Source organism: Anopheles merus, chromosome 3L, assembly GCF_017562075.2.
Source record: "Anopheles merus strain MAF chromosome 3L, AmerM5.1, whole genome shotgun sequence".
Classification (NCBI taxonomy): Eukaryota; Metazoa; Arthropoda; class Insecta; order Diptera; family Culicidae; genus Anopheles; species Anopheles merus.
In genome coordinates, this window is record NC_054085.1 from 1,561,689 (window position 1) to 1,586,707 (window position 25,019).

A 25,019-nucleotide genomic window follows, 5' to 3' on the forward strand; every position below is an offset into this window, starting at 1 on the left:
CGAATCACTCGCACTAGGTGAGTGATACAATATGCTATAATTGCCTACCGTCATACCCCGAGAAACCGCTACACCGAGAAACCAATTACCTTCCAATGACTCGTTTAAAATCACTTTAAGGACAACGTCACTTCTGGCATAAGCTGCAACACCTCCTGTGTGACGTGAATGAGATAAACACGACACTACCCTATATCCTTTTAAATAAAATTGCTCGAATGCCTCCTTCTCGGTTACGTGGGTTTCAGAGATCAAGACCAACAAGGGTTGAACTTTTTCTACTGTCTCACGAAACATAGCATAGTTAGATGAAAGACCGGCAACATTGAAATATAAAATCTCTCTGAATCGCCCTAATTCCACCCCTCCCTGCTATTGAGAAAGTTGCATTCGTCTCTCTACCTGTTTTTTAAACAGCGGGCATTCATAGCTATTGGCCGCATGTTGTACCTGTAGTTTCAGGTTCCTGGATGTGTTAGCCAAAACACAATTTACACATTTGAGGATGAACGAAGTACATTCCGACGTTCGGTGCTCTATGAAGCGAAGTAATGTATAGTTATTACCATACATTACTTCGCTTCATATGGGTTTCAAAGGCTAGAAGGTATTTCCTTGCCTTTCACCGAATTTGCCTCTACCGGAAATGGTTTAGAAAAACAAACCTAGAAAATGTCTTGGTAAAAGCGGTGTGCCATATTGGGGCAAAACCCCAAGTACTTTGCGTATCACATGTCAAAACATTTGTCTTTCCAACCGTTTCATTGCACAAGCTACTTTAACGAAAATGTCGTTGTAAAACTTTAGTCTCGTGAAATAAGCATCGTTTGAATTTTAAATTTTATATGACAAGTGATTTGCCGCGTACGGTTTATGTACAGAGCGTGATGGTGTAAAACACAGTATAAACTCCGTCATGTTCAAGTGTGATATATTTTATTAGATATTTTTTCACTAAACGTAACTTTTTCCATCGCCTCAATCTCCATGTCTGCGAAAATTTCCCCCTGATTATGAGTTAAATATGCAGTCACAGAGGTATACGAGAGAGAAGTCAAACAAGTGTCCTTTTTGTGGTGTTTCATTCAACAGAATATTGAATCTAACGAATCATGTTTCACGACGTCACTATCTTAGACAACCACTCATTTGGGACAATAGTCAATTACTGAGAAAGTATTTTTCTTTAGTACATTAAGATTATCAAAAAATATGACAGATATTCGAAAGATAGTAAATAATACACAAAAAAAGCTTCGACAAATATGCACAATATAATTTGCGCAAACGACAGCATGTAAAACGTTACCAAGTTAGTGTGGTATACGCATAGCTCAGTTGCGTGCTTTTGAAGATCAGAAAAATAGTCACACTGGGTAAAAATATATAATATAGTTTGAAAAGAAAGCGCTCTTGCCAAATTCGAAGTAACATATCGATCCTAGAGCCAGTTCTGTGATACAGTCGTTAACACCTACGACTTTACAACATACCCGTCATGGGTTCCATACGAACCATGCCCTTCCATATGTAGGACTGATTACCCTGTGTATTGAAAGGTTATAATCATAGAATTGCCATAAATAAACTCAATATTTCTAATTGGAGACGGAACACTGTAATTTTTAACAAATGTTCAGAATATTATTTCTTCATATGGAATGTAATAATGTCAAAATTAGATTTTTTTTATCTAGAATTTTGGTTATTAGAAGTAACTGTATAAAATTTTATGACATTCACAAATCGTAAATTGAAAGAAAAACGAGGGTTTAATAATGCATGAATGCGTTGGACCATTAGGTCCGTTTGACCAATTAGACAAATAGGTACGTCTGTTAAGTAAATAAATAAATAAACAAATACATAAATAAATAAATTAAAAAATTAATAAATTAATACATTAATACATTATTAATTATTATAAAAAAATTTCTTGAAGGCGGTCAATAATTCCTAATAATAATGATTCATAATCATCATTTACTCATAATATAGATAATGTATTTTTCTTCCTACAGTCAAATATATAAATTAAATTTTAGCTTGAATTGAACTTGAGAGGGAATCATTCCAAATTAATGTTTGCAAAGTACCTGCATTGCATATTTTGATCATTTAAAACTCTATAATTGTATCTTAAAATAAAATGTTGTAAATTGCTCATAAAACTCCATATTGGATAATATATAATAATAATAAGATGTTATTTGGTTCAGTGCTGTAGGTGCTCTAATTTATTGATAAAGTATTAATAATTACTATTCCTAGTTATTGATTATTTATATGTCACAAAGAAAACGCCAAACAATTGCTACAGGTGCAAAAAAGTACACAGAAAACCGTTTTTAAAATATAGTACAACAACGCAATCACACAATTAAACTTGTAACAGTAAAGCAACTCCAGCGAGGGTCCATTTGGCTGGTTTGTCCTTGGTTTTAAGGTTAAACGTCCAAATGTACGTTGGGCCACGTGTCCTGGTTTTGTAGACCGGACATTCATACATGTTACGTAGATCCTGTTTGTCCTGGGTGAGTGCCTGATTGATAGAAAGCAAAAAAAAAAAACACACACACACAACAATAGAAAGGTGAGAAATGTGTCTAAAAATATAATGGAAAGGGAAGCTGAAACAAATCGCTGCGTTACGCTTCCCTAGCAACATTACCCTAATGTTTATGACCGGCATTTGGGGATACAGTTCCTTCAATTTCGATTCCATAATAATGCTCTGCTGTACGTCCCACCGAGCACCCTCCATAAATATACCATGAACGTACGCGCCTTCGCGAGGACCGGCAGAGAAGTCGTCCTTTTGCTTTTTGGTCACGTCACAGTGCAGGCACATCTTGTCTAGCGGTAGTTCGTTCTTACGGGCCGTCGACTGCATGATGGCTGTTAACAGTGACTGGGGATTAAAAAATCCGGCCAACCATACCGAAATGGGCAGCTGGAGAATAGGTGTGAAAAGAGTCGATCAGTTTTAGGGAAGGATGGCGAGAAACATGTACGCTCAGCTGTTGCAGTACGTACCACAAAGTCCGCCGACCAGGTTTCCAGCTCACGCAAACGAAGTAGCAAATCCACGAACCACCCGGTGAGGCCTAACAGCGAAGGATAAGCACGAGAAGCCCATACGGCAGGCACCTGATCAAGGAAGAGAGAATTCTCCAGTTCTTCCATATCGGACGTGATGGTGAGTTCGCCCTTCATACCAAGGTCAAGTTCTTTCAAGCTTCTCTTTATCTCACCGGTAAGGTAGTTCATACGTTCGCACTCTTGAAATGCTACGATTACGTAAGGCGTGCGCTCTTCAACTTTGCCCATGATTTCCGCCATGTTAAATTCTTCCGGTAGCTTCTCCATGATTTCATCCAGCACCTGTTTCACTTTGTCTTCCCGGGTAACGGTGGTGCCGGATCCCGATCCTGCGTCACGGGGCTGCATCTCAAACACCGTGCGGAAGAGGTTCTCCGACGTGGTAGTTAGGAAGCCGATTTCTGCATTAGGATGAAGCCCATAGAGATAAGGTGATTCCGGAGGCATAGCTTCGTCGATGTACGCATGGTAACCGGCATAGTCAGTGTTGGGAGGTGCGGCGAATCCCGGCGCCAGGAACAGCTCTCCATCGACCAGATCTGGCTGCATCAGCTCCTCCAGATATGTAATACACGTGCGCCGATCCCAATCGTCCGTGATATGCCCACCGTACATGATTTCTCCGAACAGGTAGCGCAGATCCTCCCAGGGTACTTTGGTGTTAGCCTCTAGGTAGTTGTAGAGCACGGACACCGAGATGTTAAGATCACCTACATTGAAGGGATAAATTTTGTTCCATCCTTGCGGTCCAAACTTGCGTCTCTCCGCAACGACTGCGTGGAAGTAGCAGAGAGAAAACAAGATCACTTTAAATTCTGCCTCCTTGCCACACATTTCGAGTGTTTCCTGTGTAAAGTTGTCCAGAGCTTTGTGTATGTTTGCCTGCATTCCGGTTGGCGGTTCGTTGGTGATTTTAATCGACGACTCCAGAATACCCTGCGGAATGATGTGAGCCGATGCTGTAGCAGCCGGCTCCGCACTCATAAACACACGATAGTTATCGTGCGATCCTTCGGAATAAAACTCCAGCTTCTTTTCTAACGCTGGCAGCCACTTTTTAACCAGATGAATGTTTTGCAAAATAACCCAGTGACCGGAAGATGCTGCTTTGTCCATAGCGGACTCGGCTACCACTTCCTGGCCCTGACCTAGCGATACATTATAGAAGTTACCATTATCCGCCGAATAGCCCAATTGTTTCCCCAGCGTTTCTACATCCTTGAGAGGATTAACGCCGGGAGACAGGATGAAGAATATCGGTGTCGAAGGGCTGGTTTCTTCGAACGATTTGGCAAACTCCATCGTTCGATTCTCCACGTATCTTGCTCCGAGTTTTTCCTCAATGAAATCTCTGAAAGTAGCAAATTACCCAAAATGAGATCAAAAGCATATCTACTGTATCGGTACTTACGTCATGGCATAGGTCATGCGATCTGGACGCAAGGCGCGCATCATACACAAGCGCTGAAGTGCAGTTTTGTTCTTCCACTCTTGGGGGAACTTTTCCTTTTCCGGACATTCCGATTCGATGAGTTTTTTCCAGCGCTTGGAGGATGTTTCAATCACGATCGAGATTTCTAAATTCATCCTTTGATGCCAAACTGCAAATCCCTCCCCAGGCAGTATTTGTAAGAAAATCCACCGGCGATGTCACATGCGGTTTGATCGGAAAACGCAGCAGGAAGTCCAACTCAGCTGGGGTAATTTCCTCGTTTATCAGTAGAATCTGTAAGCGAATGTGAAGGAAGCTCGTTGATACATGCATCGAGTAACTCTATACTTTGCTCACCTGAAATGTCATCTGGGACATGAAAATCAACTTGTCACATTCGAACAACCCGCGCGTAGTGTACTGAAACACGGAGAAGGAAATACAATCGATCAAATTTCGCACACGCACTGGCACTTCCTCCGCTGAGTCCGCTTTTGAAATGGCCTTTTGAAACACAACACTGAATGCTTTGAGCGAAAACTGGTAAATGGGATTGATGGTGTTCAGATCATTTAGAATGAAGTACAACAAGCTGGCCCGGGCCGCTGCCGGTCGGTAGTGTTCACGCGCTTCGTCGATCTCCTTGGAGGTGACTTTGGCTTCAGACACTTTCTCCTCAATTTCTGCTGCCGTCTTCTTGGTCGTCTCGAGATTTTCCACCAGCGCAGTGTCGCCAAGAATGTTACCGCCGGCCGATGACAAACGCGATAGCAAATCGTCCTCTAGCCGTTTGAGCATAATTTTAAAGTCATTCTGTTGCTTGGTTAGATCTGCCTTCAATTCCTCCAGGTCAGGTCGTTCGGCCTTAACCACCTCTGCCAACAGCTGATCCTCTAGGCCGTCTCTGGTGACGGTAAAGTTGATCAAAGTAGTTTGCGCTTGCATCTCCGGCTTGTAATGCGGATTAGCCAATTTAGTGTGCAGGATAAGTCTAAATTTGTGATTGTACTCGACCTCTTTGTCTCCGATTTTGATCGCACTGTAATTTAAGATAAACTTGAACTTAAATCGTTTTCGTAGTTGCGTTGAAATGGCTTACCGTCCCTTTTTGATGAGATTGCGTCCAAGCAAAGAGTCCAGCACTGGATCAACATTTTCGCTGATGTTTTCAATCAATACCGTACTGCCTTTGGCAAGCGCTTTTTCTAGTACCTCCAGGTATCCCTTCGAACCTAAGCGTATAACTTTCAACACATCGCCATACTTTTGCTTGATCCATTTGATACCCTGTAACTGTGGATCGATCATCAATGGCCAGCGGTCCGAGTTGCTCAAAATAGTGGCGTTTTCAATCGACATCCGATCGCTTGGGAGTCCTTCATTTTGCCATGTAGCGATTTGAGTGTCATCAGTGAGCAAACGCAACGGATCAAGACTGTCGGTAATGGGAACGGGTGGTTCCAGTGCTCGCAAGAACGGGAGCCACATCTTATTCATCATGTCCAGTCGGAATTGCTTGGTGAAACAACCGACATAGGAAATAAAGGCCGTTACGAGTAAAATGTCTCCCGGGAGCGTAGTGGCTTGTTGCATGAACCTGTCATTTGGGAGAAAAAGTAATCACTCACTACATGTTATGCCAAAAAAGCAGTATTTAAAGCTTACTCTGCAACTGCTTCAGCCCAACGAACATTTTCACTAGCCAACCCTCCGACAAGCCGGTTTGCTAGCTGGATAGTGGCTTGTGTGGCATCGGCTTCCTGCTGACAGCGTAATTTATCAGCAGTTGCTTTCTCGAAGTCGGCTGTTAGTTTTGCCAGTTGCTCCTCGAGGGACTGTACAGAAAATAATCGGAAAAGAGTAAAAAAAAAAAAACAGTGGCGATGCATCTTTCCGGAGCGGTGATACTTACAGCAACTTTTCTCTTTATGTTGGCCAATTTTTCCTGTGAAGCCGTAAGCTCAGCGTTCGCAGCCGCCAAAGCCCGTCGCTTTGGCTCCACATCGCAATAAACGTCGTAAAATTTGATAATGTTGATAACCCAGGCACAAAGGCCGGCTGCAGCAGCAGATTTGGAACGTACAAAGTCGGGCTCAAATTCGGAATCTTTTAAATACGGCTGAATAGCCTTTATGATTTCCGGATGTATATGTTCCTTATCGTAGTTGATCAACGCATCTAAGAACGTATCAACCTTAGCCATCGTTATTTTTGCTGCTTTCCAGCTCCGATCCTTAGGGATTTTCCCATTTGGTGCCAACAATACCATGACAGCGGCGGTGACATTCGTCACCACACCCGGCGGGGAACCGAACGATTTCAGCTCAGTCAGGTTGGCCTTGTTGAGCGTGTTTAAGGCTTCCTGAGCTGCTAGCAAAGCTGGTTCAGCTTTGACTAAATCTTCCTCACAATCACGTTGCTTTTTGGCGACCTCTTCAGCGATGATAGCCACCTTCTGTTCCTCTTCGTCAGCGATCGCTTTCTCCGTCTGCACCTTTTCCGTCTCTATGCCGACAATTTCGATCAACGCGTCGGCTGCATCATTTTTCTCTTTCAACTCAATCTCCTGGACGGCTAACTTCTGCTTGAGGGCCGCCACTTGGTCAGCGGTGTTTCTTAGCTTCTCCAAACCATTCTCCAGACGTTCAACTTTTTTGCGCAACTCGCCATGCTTTTCTTTGAGCAGTTTGTCGTACAGGCTGATCTGCTCCAGGTATGACTTGGGCGTGGTATAGTTGTACCGCCGCTCGTTCTGAAGGTAGACCTTCGACATCGAATTGACGGAGGTATGTACGTACGCCATAAAGCGTGCAATCGAATCCCTGCACTCAACAGGTAAAACTGTCAACTCCTGTAAGAACCTCAACGACACCGACATTAAGGCTTCCTGTGGCCATTCGTGGAACCAGTTGATCTGAGTGCACGTGATGATGGCGGGGAATTTGCGTGAACGTACACGGAGGGTAACTCCGACCGGCGAGAAGCAAAGCACCACTTTCAGCTGTCGTCGCACGCGATCGATGAAGAACTTCCAACAGTTTTCGCGCGAATCCACCAATCCAGCACCCTTGACTTCGTTTCGCACGCCGGATATGATGTTTTCTACCTCGTCGTCCGGGAACAGATCCGGTATTTCACCCGAAGAAAGCAAATCATTGATTATGACTAGGAAGATCTCGTTCGATATCTGTGCGTCTGTCATGAGGAACATAATGCCGACATTTTTCATTCCTGCTTTCAGATACAGTCCCGACAGCTCGTTCTGGAAAGAATCCGGAAAGGAAAGAGCAAACAGGATGATGCATGTTAAACTGTTGTGAAATAATAAAAAAAAACAAAGAACTTCCTTTGATAGCACTGCAGTATATGTTCAAACGGGACAAATGTCCAAAAACCAAAACGCCCGTTATCTGAAATCGCGTTTTTTACCAACTGCTTTATCAAAAGGAAGTTGGGGTAGCTGTAGGATTAGTAGATTTTAGCAAACCTTTAAATCGAGGACACTGTAGCCTTTTTTTAGTTGAATTTGAGCAACTTCCAAACTGGAGATGAAGGCGGCCAATCGACTCAGGGATTGTTTGCCACTGCCACCAACACCAACCAGCAGGGCGCTACCTCTAGGCGACTCCAATATTCGGTTGATTCTGGGTATGAGAATAAAATCGTTATAGCCTGTGGGTTGATATAAATGGGTTCTAAAAGCTCATGCTGCTGTGTGAGTAGGTAAAGGAGCTGCCCGGAACATAAACGGTGATACCGATCCGATACTCCCGTTACCGCTTCACACACATTCGTGTAATTCGCCAAGTATATCCTACCTGCACACGTGCATCATGGCGTCTTCAAAGAGCACCAAGTTCATGGCCGAAATGAGATCGTTGTACGACATCATCGCTTCCTGCAGAAGCTTAGTCAGCACGCCCCAGTCGGTAATGGGCATGTACTTAGGTTCACCAATACCGCCAGCAAAGTGGCAGTAAATATTGGGCTTATCGAAGACGATCGATTCGTCGATCTCTTCGAAGGATTTTTTAACGAGATCGTTTTGCATTTTGGTGAAACTGTCAATATCTTTGTCGTCTAGCAATTTGTCGCCATACACGCGTTGGGTCTCATGAAGCCACAGTCGGATGAAATCGCTCGACGAAACCAAACAATCATTGGTGCTAAATAGCAGCCCCTATGATAGGATGAGCCAGAAAGGAGAGAATCCGTGTTCCAAGGCAGTTGCAGCGAATGGAAGGTAGGCGTTGTGAGGGATAGAAAAAAATCCAATAAAATCAGTTCGATCGTTTGCTCGTGCTCCCGCGCAAAATAGTAAACAGCGGACGAATGCATGAGCAATCAAGTATTCTAACCTGAAACACGTTCGTCAAGTCGCGCAGATTGAAGACATAGTGAAACTTGATGGCCGTCGGTAAAAACACTTGTGCCACTTTAGTGTGTAATGCCAAACTTGCTGCGACAATATTTTGTGATATTTTCGTGACGGCTATGTTGAACTTTTGCTCAGCATTCGTAAAATGCTGAACTAAAATCGAATGATAGATCGTTGTAACGGCGTCGGAACCGGGGAAGCTGACCGCGAACACGCAAAAGTGTCGCTGTAGCCGGGGATTGATGGTGAAACTGCCGGAAGTAGGGTTCATGCAGGATACGTACTGACAATTGTGGATGTCTTTGAGCGTTAGCTTGTTCCGATCGTACCAATGGTTGTAGTCGAGATGTTGTCGAATCAGCGTGTGCGGCTGGACAGTGCCGTAAGCGTCTACTTCCGGCATGTTCATATCGTCGATGAAGTAAATTAGAGTCTTGCTACCGGGCGGACCATAGTTCCGTCCAGCTTTCTTCTCCAATGGTTTCTCCATCACTTTCTGCAGCATCTCCGAGGAGGTGTAAAAATTGAACGGAATGTTCGCAATGGCGTAGTTCTCCGAGAGGCTGCCAAGCTTCTCGTTCACCACGACGGTCTTCCCGCAGCCGGCAATGCCAACGAGCATCACCGGATGCGCCCTGTCCATAAGCAGGTCGAGGAAGAAACGCAATCGAATTGACTCGGAGGTATGCACCAGAACCGCCTGTAAGGGCTGATCACAGTCCATCTCGAACTTGGGTAGAATCTCCGTCCAGGGGGTCCACTGTTTCGTTTCCGTGTCGATGAAGTAATCGAACACGGTTCCATTCGGTGGGAACTTGACGGTTTTGAACTCGTTTACCCACCATTTGCTAAACTCGATGCGGTAATCAATGGCCGCATCCTGAAACATAGCCGAACCGAATGCCCAAACGCACGAGAACACAAAATATAGGTCATGCCACTCCTTGGGACAATCTGCTGGAGTATTGGTTGGTATCAGTAAACACTCCAATAAGTGACACAGCATTTGTATGTGGGCCATCTCGGCAACGGGTGTGATTTTTTTGAAGCGCGTTCGAATATTGTCCAGGCACGCTGGGATGTACTTGTCGAAGAGAATGACCAGGTTGGATTTTTCCGCAGGAATGGTCCTCGTTTCAATCCAACTTGTAACATACCTGAAAGTACACATGTATGGTACACTCGTTTTAGTACGCCGGTACTATCGATCGGGGGATGTAGCAAGGGAGGCTGCACAGCCCCCGAACTACAGCCGGCCTACTAAAAGCATTTAGTTCTCACGGATTCCATCCAAGATCCTGTGGGTTAATGTAGAGAATGCCCGCTCTCGATACCGTGGCCGGGGTGGCGGTGCGAAGGTTTGAAATTTCAAAGATCAACCGCATGTAGGGTGTGAGCGCAATGCGCTCGTTCGAGGCAAGCGTCAGCACCTTGTTGTCGTCCATAACCGTATTGAGACTCTCGATCCACATGGGATCAATATCACCGTCCAAGATGATCCATTTAGGATTGTCCCCACTGAGCGATGCCTGGTCACGCATGATGACCGAAAACAAGCCATCCTTCCATTCGCGCGTTGCGGGATTAATGATACCGAACAGTTCGTCATTCGTTACTGCCTTTGGATTAAGATCGTTGAATAGTGGTTTTTTCTTAACATTTTGGTAAGTTTTGTAGAGTGTCTTCCAAACTTGTGTCTTGCCCGTGCCCGCATTGCCGACAATAAAGACGGAATGGCGGACTTCTAACAGTTCTTCCAGCTGAACAACCTTCAGTATGAAATTATCTTCCGGCTGTAAGGCCAAATCTAGCGTAGCCTGTTTGACGGTTTTCTCAAATTCCAAATCGCGCTTTCTTGGTACGTCCAGCGCTGGGAACAGATCACCGATCAAACCCATAAACACAGGCATATCGTCAGTCACGATTTTGGGAATGTTGAAGTCACGAAGAGCTCGCATCAGCACTTCCTCCTCCGGTCGACCAGGATCACCGCGCTAAAAGTATACATGTAGTAGAACGATTAAACATGGCCATGAGCTGTTGATTGCACATAGTAGTGTAGAATGCAAAACATTACTTACTTTCAAGGAACCAGCAACCACTAGAACAGATTTGATTGCACGTAGACCCCAATCGTAATGATCCTGCTTGGAGAGTAACTCTTTGCACAGCGTGTACAGCGTGATAAACTTCCGTGCTAGTACTCTGGCATCTTGGAAACCTTCAGCAACCAACATAATTTCGCAGATAAGCTCGAAATCAGGGACAACCATAGCACATGGGCTGAAAAATTATTTACAACAAAATAGCTTACAATTTCGACTTACCACACTGCAAAACTTACCGAAATAGGGCCTTTAAATTTTCCGGCAGCTCAGTTCGGCCAGCATAACCTGGGTTCATGGTAATAAAGATACCAACGGTTGGAACGCAGGCGATGAACTCTCCCATAAAGTCAAACTTGGACTTTTTGTCCCGAATGGCATCCTGCACGGATTTCACCTGTACCGCAACGACTGATAACACTTCTACCGAAATTCGGTTGAATTCATCGAAACAACCCCAGGCACCGGTTTGGGCTAGTCCTTTGTAGATGTTTCCGCACGATTTGTAGTCCATCTGCTCGGAGCAGTTGAACACGTACACCATGATTCCAAGAGCTCGTCCAAGATCCTTGGTTGTTTCCGTTTTCCCCGTACCAGCAGGGCCAGCTGGACCACCTCCCATTACCAGATGCAGCGACTGGGTCAACGTAATGTAGCAGCGATCGGTCAACGGGGTGATCACTAAACGTGGAGTATTGCCCAGATATTCGTGGCTGTAGCAGAACTGTGCATCACAAATGTTAGCGAAACAATCTTTTTCCATGTCGTCCCAACGGTGTCGCAGCTGCGATTGCCACTGAAACGCGGACGCAAATTCCACCTTTGATTGAATCAGCTTGCTAACAACGTCCCGTGAATGGACGTCGATGGTGCAGATGGTCATAATTTTTTGCCGATCGCCTCTCGTAAGCTCTCCGAGCAAAAGCGTAATGAGTGTGCTGAGTTGAGAGATTTGCTTCTTGTAGTAATCCTTGATAGCATTATCGTATCCTTCCTCGAGTCGACTGAAGGCAATGTTTACTTCCGTTGACCACCAGATTTGTGTGCCGCACAGTGATACCTGAGCTGGGTAATCGAACAACCAGTGCTCGCGTTGCTTTTCTTCATAAGCTACCACGGCTTCCGCAATGTAGTTGCGCAACGATGTTCTCATCGCAATCTGGATTCGATTTAGCCACACTTCCACCTAAAAACACATATACATAAACCCAAACCAATCGTTAAGTAAGGTAAGTAAATGTACACAGCCGTATATGCACTTACAGCTCCCGTGCAGTTACAGAACTCGAAAAATTTAACATATTCAGTATCTTTTGCAATCATTCCCAATGCTTTCTTGCTGTGACCATCATCGTTGGGCTCTAGCTTGAGCTTAGCTATCGAATCGAACAATTTGGTCAAATGTTTGCACACGACTTCCGGTCGATTACCGTTGCTGAGAATGTCCAACAGATCGGCAGCTGACACAAAATAAAATCGAGGAAAGTAAAGTCGCTTCGTTTCCAGGTACTCGGCCAGCGCTTTCTCGCACAATGCCAGCTGACTCTGCAGGTTGTCTAGTTTGTCGACCAATCCCTCCCGGTTGGTAGCATGAATGACGTTGGAGTTTTAGCCATCTCCTCCATCATTATCTTAAACTCTGCGTCGATATTGTCGAAACGTTCTGAATCGACTGGTAGTTGCATTCGAATGTCATCCGAGCTCATAAAGATTGATTCGAGATGGGCCCAGGTACGCTGTACCTCAAACCATACCGTAATGACTTGATCAGCGGTTGTTAACTTCTTCTGCCACTCGGACACCTCCTCTAAGAAGTGTGCAATGAATTTAGATGTAATTAAATTCTGTAGCACAACCTGTGTATCATAAGATATTGGTTAATAGCCAAAAGTCTGGAAGCAACATATAAATGAGATCATTACCTGATTTTCCTCTAGCGTTTCGATCAACTCCTCGGATGCTTTAAGCAAGGTGGAACCGGTTCGAAGATGAGTTTCATATTCAAATTCCATCATTTTGGTATTTGGACTACCATTCCACACAGAATGTAGGTCACGTAGAATTTTCTCCATCGACATTTCTTTTACAGCCTTGTCGACGATATTTTTCACCTCTTCTTCACATTCGTGTAGATTCAATGCTAGCAGATCAGAAAGGGTTGTGTTTTTGTCCATGATGAATGTTACCTGTCGTGTGTATGTTGAGTTAAAAGGTACAATTACATCAGTGGATTTATTAGCAACGGCGGGGCAATACAGTTGCATTAATGTAACACAGAAAAAAGTAAGACAGCTTTTGGAAGCTTATATACATCGCTAGGAAACTTACTGTAATTTCAGGTGGAAGATTTGCTAAACTCTGGAATACAAGCAACGATATGTACAGAACAATTAATATTTGTGTATATACAGGGTACACATTTTGACGTTTGTGTAATGTGGCTGGATTAGCGGAAAGGTAAATAGTGTAACACCGTTATTTACAAAGCAATCCCGAATAATTAGTACATACTCACATTCAACGTTGAAATAAAAAATAGAAACATTGAATCACAGTAAAAAGAATCAAAATTAGAAACGCGAATTGCTTGGAAATTGCTTTATAGCGGTGCACTTGTGCGAGCATAATCGGTGTTTCAATCAAAAGCGAACTACGAGTGTTTGTGCTATAAGCAAAAATGGTACCAATTTTTAGTACAGCAATCAGTAACCATGCAGTGGTAAGTAGTAAAGGTGTTATGGTTTCGCTTTGCATGCTTTTTGTTTTAGTTCATGATCGTTATAATCTTCGATCAGCACATTGTAATAAAGAGCCTGTAGACGTTTCAGTTTTCTATTATTAGATTTATGATATTTTACGATACGGTAACGGCATGCATCAACATTATGATTTAAATGTGGTTGACTTTTGATTGAAACATCGCACTTGGCTCGCTTGTTGAAAAGGAAAAGAACACACAAATGGTTTAATATGCAATTTTAAAATAAAAAAATTAAACCCATTGATCGGTATCAAATAATTAACACCATTTTTCCATAGTGAATTGTAGTAGTAACCTTTGTGGAGGACATCAGTTGATTCCAATGCCGCTCACGGATGGCGGGATTTTGTAGCTCGCCGACGGCACGCAACGAAGTGAGCATGTTCTTGACCGTCGATTCAAGTGTAATGTATGTATCCCAGGGGCGCATTTCCTTGTCGAGGAGGCGAATATCCTTGGCAAACTTTTTGCACTCAATGTCCATGTTTTCCACGTCCACTTTTCGCCAAGGAGTCGTTTTCCAATCCTCAATGCTGGTACGGACGATGAATACATAGTCCCACAATTGCTGTAGGTGAGGGTAAAGAATAAAGGGGTGAAGTTGGCAGCGATTGGCAGCAACAAGCGTAATCATTTTGATTTCACCCACCTTGAGCATTTTCATTTCCTTGCGACACTGGCGAAGCAACTTAAACTCTGGCACAGATACTTCAAACAAGCTACCCGATTCCTGTATGTCTGACATATCTTTTTCCAACCGATTGACATCGCCATCGATACGATCGAGAAGAATGTACGGTTCTAGGCAATCGTATTTGAAAAATTCATATGTACGAAACACATCACGAAAAACGGTAATATGAACATCGAACATGGCAATCCGATTTCGTATGCCGACGACCTCATTAGCTTGCAGTGGCGCTACCTGCTGCTTGACGGTGAGTGCAATTTTCTTCGTGTTAGCCCACTGCTCCGGCAGTTCCTGAAGGTACACGTTAACCTCTTCTGGAATATCCATATCATAGTACTTGAGCAGCTCGATGGTGTCTTTCATCGGTTCAAACATTTCATCCGTAGTTGCAGTTCGCTCCTTAACGTGCAATAGATAGGCCATGATGTTAACCAATCCTTCATAGTCACCTTCTTTCACGATCTGAAGCAACCCTTCGTCTGCCTTGCGAATAAAGTTTCCAAGATCGGTGAGGCTATGGGTAACGTTGTTTACCAAATGTTCTTTGAACATGTTGCCCCACTTGCGCACGATATTCATCAGAGACTGCCGGAAAGGACGCACGTCCACTTGAAACCATGAGTTAAATATTTGGAAAGATTCAATTTTTTCTATTTCCTGGTAGAGGGACTCGTAGTGATCAATTTGCTCTCGGAAGGCTTCAATTGTTGGCGGGCACGGCTTGGGCGCATCCGGATCTTTATTGATGATCAGCTCAATCTCATCCGCTTCCAACTGGCGGCCATACGCGAGGAATGTTTCCATGCTGTACTCGCGATCCTCCAGCCAGAGGTAGGAGTAGCGCTCAAAGTCTCCGCAAAACTCGGCTGCTTCTTGTATCACTTTATCAACGCCTTGCAAAATTTCCACTTTCATCTCCTGTATATCGTTGTTCTTAGTGATGATCTGTTCGTATGTTTTGTTGGCCGTTTTAAGCAAACGCGGAATCAGCGAAGACATGTACGTTATATCGTTAACTAGCCCAGCTAGCAGTGCAGTAAACCCATTAATATCATTTGGATTCAGTGAAGGTACAAACACTAGTTGGGGCTCTAGTAGCTCTAAGCGTGATTCAAACAGCGGTGCAAGATTGTTACCTACGTCCATATTTTCGGCCAGATAGCCAATGCTAATGCCAATCATGAAGAGTAAATTTTCGTACACTATGTTATCAACAAATTTCACATATTCAACCCAGTTGGGATCTTCCTGGTCATCCTCCATTCCGAACAATTTCAAGTTCATGTCAAGCAGCTGATGAACCTTGACTGCCGCCGCCTCCAATTCTGCGTAGCGTTTAGTTTTACGATCGTTACGCTCCTCCAAGCACAGTACCGTGTCCTTCTTAGAGTCTTTCCGCTCAAACAAAGGTAGCTTTGCCCAGGCAGACATGGTGGTGCGAATATCCTGTAAATTGTTTTGAATGCTTTGCATTCGCTTTTGCAACTGCTCGACCGGGTCGCGTATTTGCATCATGTAGTCTTGAATGTCTTCCGAGTTCCAGGTAAGTTCGTGAATCGCCCGCTCCAACAGAGCATCGATGTGTTCGATTTCACCCTTGATCAACTCTAGTTCAACTTTGGTGCAATTTTTACGTATCTTGTTATACCAATCGACGGTTTTTTCCAGGTTAAGCGTGTAGGATCGATAGATTTCACTTCTGTCCGAAAACTCAAGGCCTCTCGGTGGGATGTCTTCCTTTTCCATTAGCCGTAGGTAATGCACTTCCCTCAGGATAGCGAACAGCTGTGGGCTAAAGTTAAGCAGAAGCTCGGGAGAGTTTTTCTTCCGTATAATCAATGGCGTGTCTAGATGTGCTTCTATAGTTTCAGGCACCTCCTTTGCCCAGCCATCGAAAATGGATCGTTCAAACTCTTTCAGCTTAGCAATCAGCACATCAAAACGAGCAATCAGCGCTGCACCTTCGTCGGATTGCACGACTCTGCAGAGGAAAGGAAGATGGGTGTTAAAAATGGAAAACAAATATGATTATAATATATCTTTCACAGTACGAATTAAAGGCGTTAGACTTACGGATGCTGCAATGTTTGGAATTGTTTGATGGGGGAAGTGATCCGATTCGTGAGCTGCAACACCCAACGAAGAGCAGCAGTAACCGGCGGTGCACTACGATCAACGAAAATGTATCCTTCTTTGCGGTAGTGTTCCATCTGCTGAGCAAAATATTTTCACACGTGCTGAGCTCTTCATCAATCATTACCAAAATTTGTCTGTATTTGTTGGTGAACTCTTCTTTAATTTTTGGTCGATCCAACACAGTTCCAACGATACTAATTAGCTGCAAAAAGAAGCAATGTTACATTTGGAACGTAATAATTTTAACAACTTACCTTAAATACACTTTCCAAGTTGTGACAATCGTCAAAAGCTTGGCATAGGATTGCAGCAAGCTTGAGATCAAGCTCAAGGATACGATCCTGGAACTTTAGAAAATCTTCCTTGAACGTAGGATCGTCGGGATCGAGAACGTCGTAGGTTTTCGAAGCAAATAGTGAAAAACACTGATTGAACTCTACAGATACACCTGTAATTCGGGCACTTAACGCCCGTCCTTTAAGTCCACCGATTTCAACTTTCTCCAGTTTGAGAAATTCAATGACGGTATTGAAAAACCATTGAATGGTGAATAATCGATCAAGGAAAGCATTATATCGTTCGAACACGGCATTAGGATGGAATGTCCAGTTTACCACGGGACGTTCCTGAAAGAAGGGTGCAATGTTATCCTTATATTCATCGTATACTGTGCGAAAATATTTAAGAATTTGTATCGACAGGGATATTCTCTGCATGGCCTCGTCGATATCAGTATGAAAGATAGAGGATGGATCCAAAAAGCGTTTGGCCTATAAGAGATGCAAATGAAATAGTCAAAATAGTCGTGCCATCGAATCGAAGCGACATTTATCTTACCTGCTGTATGATTAAATTACATATTTGACGAAGGAGTACTGTTTTAGAATAAAATAATTGAAAACGTCTTGACAAAAAACTGCTTACCAATCGCTAGTAGAACTTACCAATCAATTTTGCAGAATGACAATAATATAGAGAATTAGACCAAATCAAACAAACGACGTGCAGCAGTGGTTTTAACAAAACTTTGCACTCTGAAAACTCAGTGTCTTCCAGTTGCTGGAAGTGTCTCGTGAGAGGGTTCAAATAAAGTGTTATATCACGTGCCTCAGCCAAAGCTATACAAGAAAGATCGACAGCAAAGTAGAGGATGTAGTAAATAAATGAAATATATTTTAGAAAGCAGACATCAGTACGCAATACAGGACTAACCTGTTACAACGTTCTTGAAGAGTGTTTTAAAGCAGGGATAGTATGCACTATCTGTGTATTCTAGAATTAGTGCCATGCTGCGAATACGTTCGTGGCGTAGTTGCTCGTAAATGTATGTCAGATTTTTAAGACGATTGTTCCAAAAGTTTATTTCTGTAATGTATTAATATTATACGCAAAGGGAATGTAAAATTGTTTGAGAGAAGTTTTTTTCTGTAATAAATGCATGTAATTTATGTAAAAGTAATATTACCGACAGAGGGAACAGGATTTTGACCGCCATTGAATGCATTTGCACTAGACTCCAGCATGACATCATTTACTTGTGTGGCCCATTTTATAACAACACCTTCGATTGCGCTCTTCAGATAAAGATTAATCGAACATTCCGAGTTGACAACCAGTTCTTTGGCCGTCTGCACACATTTATCAACTCCCACGGGCATTGGTAGAACGGTCTGTCCACTAACTTGACCCTGAACTTGATAAACCGTGCTCTTAAGACTGTGAACTTGCTTTTGTACGTCTTGTGCTACCATTTCAGGCCATCCGAGGTGGTTGTCAGAGTTCGAAAGAAGGGGAACAAAAACTTCATCGACCAGACAGGACAGCTGGTCGATGGTTCGCGTTGCAAGATCACCAACCACTAGCACATCTTTGCAGCCATCGCGAGGCACATCGATTGGGTTCTTCTTAACAAAGTAAACACCTGTAAAAGTGTATCCAAATCATTGGTATTGCAAAGTTATATGTTATTGTTATAAATAGCATGATGAAGTTTACCTTTATTTTTAAGTTGTTGTATTGGAAAACTCACAAGTGGAATTAATTGTGCAGATGGTGTAAGAATAATAATCATAACGACAGTTTGTGCATTGTCAAAAAACTCTTTCAGAACTGCCTTGTGTTCCTCTCTGCACAGAATAATCAGACAGGTGGCAAAGGGGAAAAATGGCAAAGAAAGAAAGAAAATAATTAATTGAAACGATTTAGAAACTGTTTGCTTCAAATCTTTGGGAAAAGCACTATCCGTACAGTGTAACTAATCTGTGCCATTTTTCTGGTTTCAACTTGAGCGTTTTCTGCACAAACGATCCCAGAAACTCAAATCGTGGATCAGAGTTGCTACTTCCTCCGGCTCCTTCCATGATTGTAGGTGGTGGTGTGTAATATTTTTATGTTTGAAGCTCTATACAACATGAAACGAAAGAAAATCGAAAACATTCTTATTATCCATGTTTAAATCATCCAACAGTAAAACTTGTAGTTTTGTGAGTTTTCAAAGACTGTAGTTTGGGGGTATTTGTAATTTTAATTGTTTTTAACAAGCACGCTTACAAACTTCGCTTTATATCTATTGCAGTACCACTGTCGACGATTTCACATATAATTACTAATTGTGGCCGTAAGATACAAAGATAACCGATAAAACGAGGCACATAAAAACAAACTAATGGTACACTTATGCCCAACAATCGTTATTCACATCCGGAGCATCTTTGGCAATTTTTTTTTGGTTTTTTGGTTGAGCGAGTGTTTTTATTCTTAGCTTTTTCCGTCGGTTTGCATAAATTATATCATAGTATCTGAGTCGTAATAAGTTTATTGAAACAGAACGCTTTGAAAAGATTTTATTGAATGTTTAAGGAACTATTTCTTTAATTAAACTTGAAGTTTAATATGTGAAACATATTGAAGTTTAATATGTGAAACATATTATTAACGATGTTCTGGTCGATTGGAATTGAAAAAAGAAAAAAAGAATAATATGTACTTTTAAATCATAAATAGAATTCAATTTAAAACAAAAAAAACAACACAAAAACAAAACAAAACAAACTTTGCAGCTTTTTGTTATAAAAAGCATTGAAAAGTTTTTACCTAAAATCAAGACAAAAAGGAAAAAACCCTCTTGTTCCTGAAAGATATCATAATACTACGATAAACTGGTTAATGCACAACGCTTTAATTGTACACAACGCAAATCCTATCCATGTTCTGCTTTAAGTAACACATTGCTCCTCAGCCTGCTGTATGCATCCGAGAGATTGGATGATAATTAGCTCAACGATCCATTAAAGTCACGAATTTGATTAAATCGAGTCAACAAAATGGAGCAGAGTTGGATTTTTGTAGCATAGTTTCGTACAAACTTGTTGCCGGTCAAATTTTTCTGTTGCGTTTCGTCTTAGTTTCAGGGTAATAGAACGCCCCGCTCCGTGTGCTGGTACGTTTAAGCTTTGAATAATTTCGACACGCGATCTGGCAATAACGTGATCTAAGCCAAGGGCTACGGCTGTATATCTTTGTTGGCGCGGCAAAAAAGGGTTTTCGTTAGTTTTGTTTGTTGGTGAGCACCAAGCATACCAACAATAAACGGTGAGCTAAAGTCGTAAGGATCGTAGTCACATTATGGAGAAGTATAATATTGGCATAGCGGATTGGAAACATCGCCATTAAGGGCACGCTGCATAATTTTGGCACGCTAGATTGTTTGTCAGTTGAGTCGCTAACGAATCTTCCAAAGCACTGCTATAAATACTTCAATCGATAAGTTTTCCGGTTAGTATGTTTTGGTAAAACTATTACGGCGCAATAGTTTTGGCCAAGTTGATTGAGATTGATGTTTCGAATGAATTGTTAAGAAAACGTAAAACCCAGTTATTGGAACCACATTTTGCACTGCACTGTTAATCCTTTGCACTTTATTCATTGTAAATTATTCTTTTCACACAATATTTTTTTCTTATTGATATAAAGTGTTTTATTTGATTAGCAGTTTATGCATTTCGAATATGTTTAATTTTTGCACAATATATAATTATATTCACTTTATTTTGAAACATGGTTTTGAGACATACATTTTTCTATAATAGCTTAATTTCTTGATGATATCAAGTATAAAAATATGAACTGTTTTTTAATTCAAATTTAAATTCGAAGTTTTTCAAGATTTTTTATCCGCGTAACAACCATCAGGTCTTATCACTTCGCACAATTTGGTTATAGGTGTAAAAAAACTGATATTTGTTTTATTTGTAAATGCTTACACACTTTTTAAGTTTTTATTGCCGTGAAAGCGTGAAGGGGGTTTTGTGCATTATAATTTAAAGATATCAATAAAAACTTTAGAGATATATCACACACTAATGACACATTTATACATAAATCGTTTTAAAATAACAAATCTTCAGACACCCGCGCGCGAAGTCTATGCGAGTGGAATTCTGGTAGCCGAATGATCAGATCGAATGCTTCAGGTTAAAGCTTTGCAATAGATATAGGAGGCTATGCTCAATGATACATTTCTATACACCTTACCCATCTTCCCTCGCCTGTAAACTTCATGCAAAGTGACACGAGACATGATAGCTATTCTTTGTGTCACCAGCAAAGTATGGTGAGCTTCGTGGCCGAGGCTTTTATAAATAAATTCGTAACTAAGATACTGATATTGTTTTGTTGATAGAGCCCAACATTATCTAGGGAATGTGAGATAGTCGAGGAATGGAATCGTCAACCGATGCGAATTGTTTGGTTGGTTAGTTTGGCCTCTGCACCATGTTTTTGATATCGCAAAAGCTTTACGTACTGTTTAGAAGCGGTTGTTAGGTCGATCGTGGGCTAGAGAAGGGTTGCTCACTGTCAGTTTAAATTCTTGACATCTTTCAATAAAGTTCCTGTTTCTAGGTTGGTTGCTGCAAGCAATTGCATTCGGTATAGAGCGACACGAAAGCGAATTACAAAAAGGTGTGCAGTGGTTGCCTTCAAAGGCCAATATGGTCATTCATGCCTGAAGCTGTGAGCAAATTTTTTGTGTCTGAATGAATTGTGATACCTTTTGAAAAGCTTTGAATGGCTTAGGTAGCCCAATTTGTAAATGGCATATAGTATACTATACAGTAGGAATTTATACCATCTGCAAAAAGATTTCGAATTTTGCTATTAAAAATTGCAACACGTTGTGAGCCAACGATTATTAAATTAAATTAAATTATGATGTTTAATGCTAAGCATGTGTTTTTATTTATTTTAAATCTTAACTATTCAGAAGAAAAGAACTTCTCGCATTGGAACACACATGGATGGTTCATACTAAGCTCTTCTAATACGTCAATAGCACTATTTCTACGCTACTCAACACATAGCTAGTTTGAACTTGACTATTGATTTCGTTTTTCCCGTGATTGATTTTGATTGGTTCAATTAGGTTGATGTGAAGTGAGAAAGCTGTTCGCACTTACTTTAAATTGCAAAATTAATAGCCAATTTAATTTGAAAGGCAAATTGATTGAGCTTCAATTGTCAAACAATACTCAATGAGTTCAAGCTTTTTTCATCATAGGATGGTTTGCAGAAAATCCAAATTTGTGAAAAAAGTATTGCCTCAAGCAAAAGGTCAATCGGACACTTATGGATTCTCTGTGCTGTGTAGTTAGTAAAGATGGTTGTTATTAAAACACGTAATACACGTGATCCTTAATAACCGTATTGATGTTTTTCAACACTAATGTAAAAAATTTCTCTCTCTTATTTCTCTTTGGCACAACAACTGTAGTCGCTGAAGTTCTGCTGGCTTTCAGTGAATTATTGATCTTTCATAGCAGAATAGTCAGTATGAGGGCACGGTCCATTTGGGAATTGAACCCATGACGGTCATGATGTTAAGTTGTACGAGTTGACGACTGTACCACAAGACCGACCTCTCTCTCTCTCTCTCTCTCTCTCTCTCTCTCTCTCTCTCTCTCTCTCTCTCGGAACCCACAAAAATCTCCACTATAATTATCACATTCATTGCACGTATTATTTCCATCATTTATCTCCCCATACTGTTCATACAGTAATGAAATACAAGTAAGTTAGTTTAAAATTATTCTATACCTATTTTGGTAAAATAATACAGGGACGTCAATTTAATCTGAGATCGGTCCTTATGTTTGCTAATGCTTATCACAAGTGTTCTACATTTCATTCAAAATTCATTGACAAATGTAAGTTCATTGACAATGTAATACCATCTACAAATGTATTACGCGTGGGTAAAAGTTTTCTTTAACATTGGCAAAATATCAGTTTACCATTAACCTGGGTGTTTCTGGGTACGAAAGACAGGAAAATTGAAAAGCAAAAGTTTTCACATTCTCTGAGGACGAATAGTTTGTACAAAGTTTTCGCATAATCAATTGCGGTACCTCGTGGATAGCATCCTCCAATATGTACGTACAGGTTTGTTGGAGGTTTATTTTTGTTACCGAGGATGTCATCTAGTTGATAGAATATATTACACCGAAATAATATTACTAATATCCGAGAAAGTTTATAATGTTGATAGAATCAAGAACAGTTATTAATTGTAATGTGTATGATTCAACATACTACTCAGTCTACTTCCTAACGGTGGATAATAAGCCATATATGTTTTCCTTATTTTTTAAAAGAATTAACTAATTTCACAAAATTTCGCTTAGAGCATTGTACACAATAAGCTTATCAAATTTTGAATCTTGAGGTAGCGGAGAAACTCAATTCACACAACTTTCAAGACGAAGGCTCTGCCTATGATCGCAACATGAAAAAAAGGCTTTATGAAACGTTACGTGATGTAATATTGTGGCCAATCCTCCAAAATCTTGTAAATTTGAAGCGCTGTAAATGAACATCATCATCCTAGTTTAATAATTTTGTATATGTCCAGTTTCAAGATAAAATAATTTTGTAGCACAACCTTAAGCTGTGTGTTGGCTGTGTTTATTGTTAAATATTTTGTTTGATAAATCTTGTATGATGTTGTGCAATCCAAACACTCTAACTGTATCAGTGTAACTGGATGTAGTAATAATTCGCTACAAATGTTTTTTTCTTTTAAATATTGTATCGTATGACTCTTTTCTAAGCAGCAAATAAAAGTACAAACTAATGGACAAATTTTAATTACTTTTTTATTGAATTGGTATTCTCAGTTGTGGTGCTTGAATGCAAATGGTATATAACAACAATAAAATAATCCGTGCCCATATAAAAAATTAAAAATAATTTTATGAGACAGCTTCATGGAGACGCCCAGTATTGATGAGGTGTTTTTTCGTCAGATACTGAGCTATTTCAAAAAGTATCCAAATGTCTAGTGAATATTTTTTATAAAAATTTCGTAACCAGACAGTTTTTTGGAAACTAATGTTATGAAAGGTTCTTTGTTTTTGCGTACATTTATAAATTATAAATGCATTTTTTAAAAGCATCTTTAATTTCATTTGTATTGTTTGCTAATTAGGGTGTTGATATTTTTTTGAATTTGTATGTTTAAGAGGGGAATTTTTCTCGCATTATATTGAATAGAGTAGAATGGTCAATATTTAGTAAAATGCTTTTTTCTGCCAAAAAGTTTTCCGGACATTACGTTGCGAGTCAGACGAACAGCTTTTAACCGTGTTATCGAACAGAAATGAAATGTACTGAGCAATAGTAAAATAAATGGTAAATAAATAATTGTTAATTGTTGCTTGTTGTTATTAATTGTTACAATCTTCGTGCGCCACACTTATACATGCAATTGTACTGATAACTTTTAGAGTACTACCTTCTTAATATTATAATTTACCTAATTGTACAACTTACTGTATTTGTTATATTTAATTGGCTCATTGGCTCCAATACGGATGTTAAGCTTTGTTCATATAACCCAGCCTTCTGCATCCGAAAAAATGACAATCAGACAACGCATCACAAATGAGTATCTCCAAGAGAACATCCATCCGTTTTCTATGATAGTGATTGATGTGGAAACAAGTTTTTATAAAGCTGGTAATTACTGGCAACACATTGAGATTAAGTCACTTGATTGCTTCATCGACGGTGTTAAGTCAATCATCGACAAAGTTTGTGATTGGAATCAGATTGAAACTGTCAATCATTGAAACACTACTTCTTGACTTTTATTGACGTAGTTGAAATGTTTAAATCGAAACATAAGTTTTCTATTGCAGGCATTAGCAGCTTGCTCGCATATTTGTGTTGTGTGTGTATGTAAGTGAAGTGTCGGAACCGAGGAAACAAGTTGTTACAGCAACCCAAGATACTGATTCCAAATTTGTAATTTCAAAGTTCACTATTTTTTTCGTGTGATTAGCATTTGCATAAAAAATGTTTTGTTTGATATTAGGAGAAATACATGAGTAGGATAAAAATGAGTCGTTTGGTACGTT

General features: G+C 40.9%; 1 pseudogene; it reads right to left on the reverse strand.

Annotated features, from left to right (window-relative positions):
* Nucleotides 1-1,821: 1,821 nt before the first annotated feature.
* Nucleotides 1,822-20,986, reverse strand: LOC121598285 (annotated as a pseudogene).
* Between the last annotated feature and the right edge of the window lie 4,033 nt (nucleotides 20,987-25,019).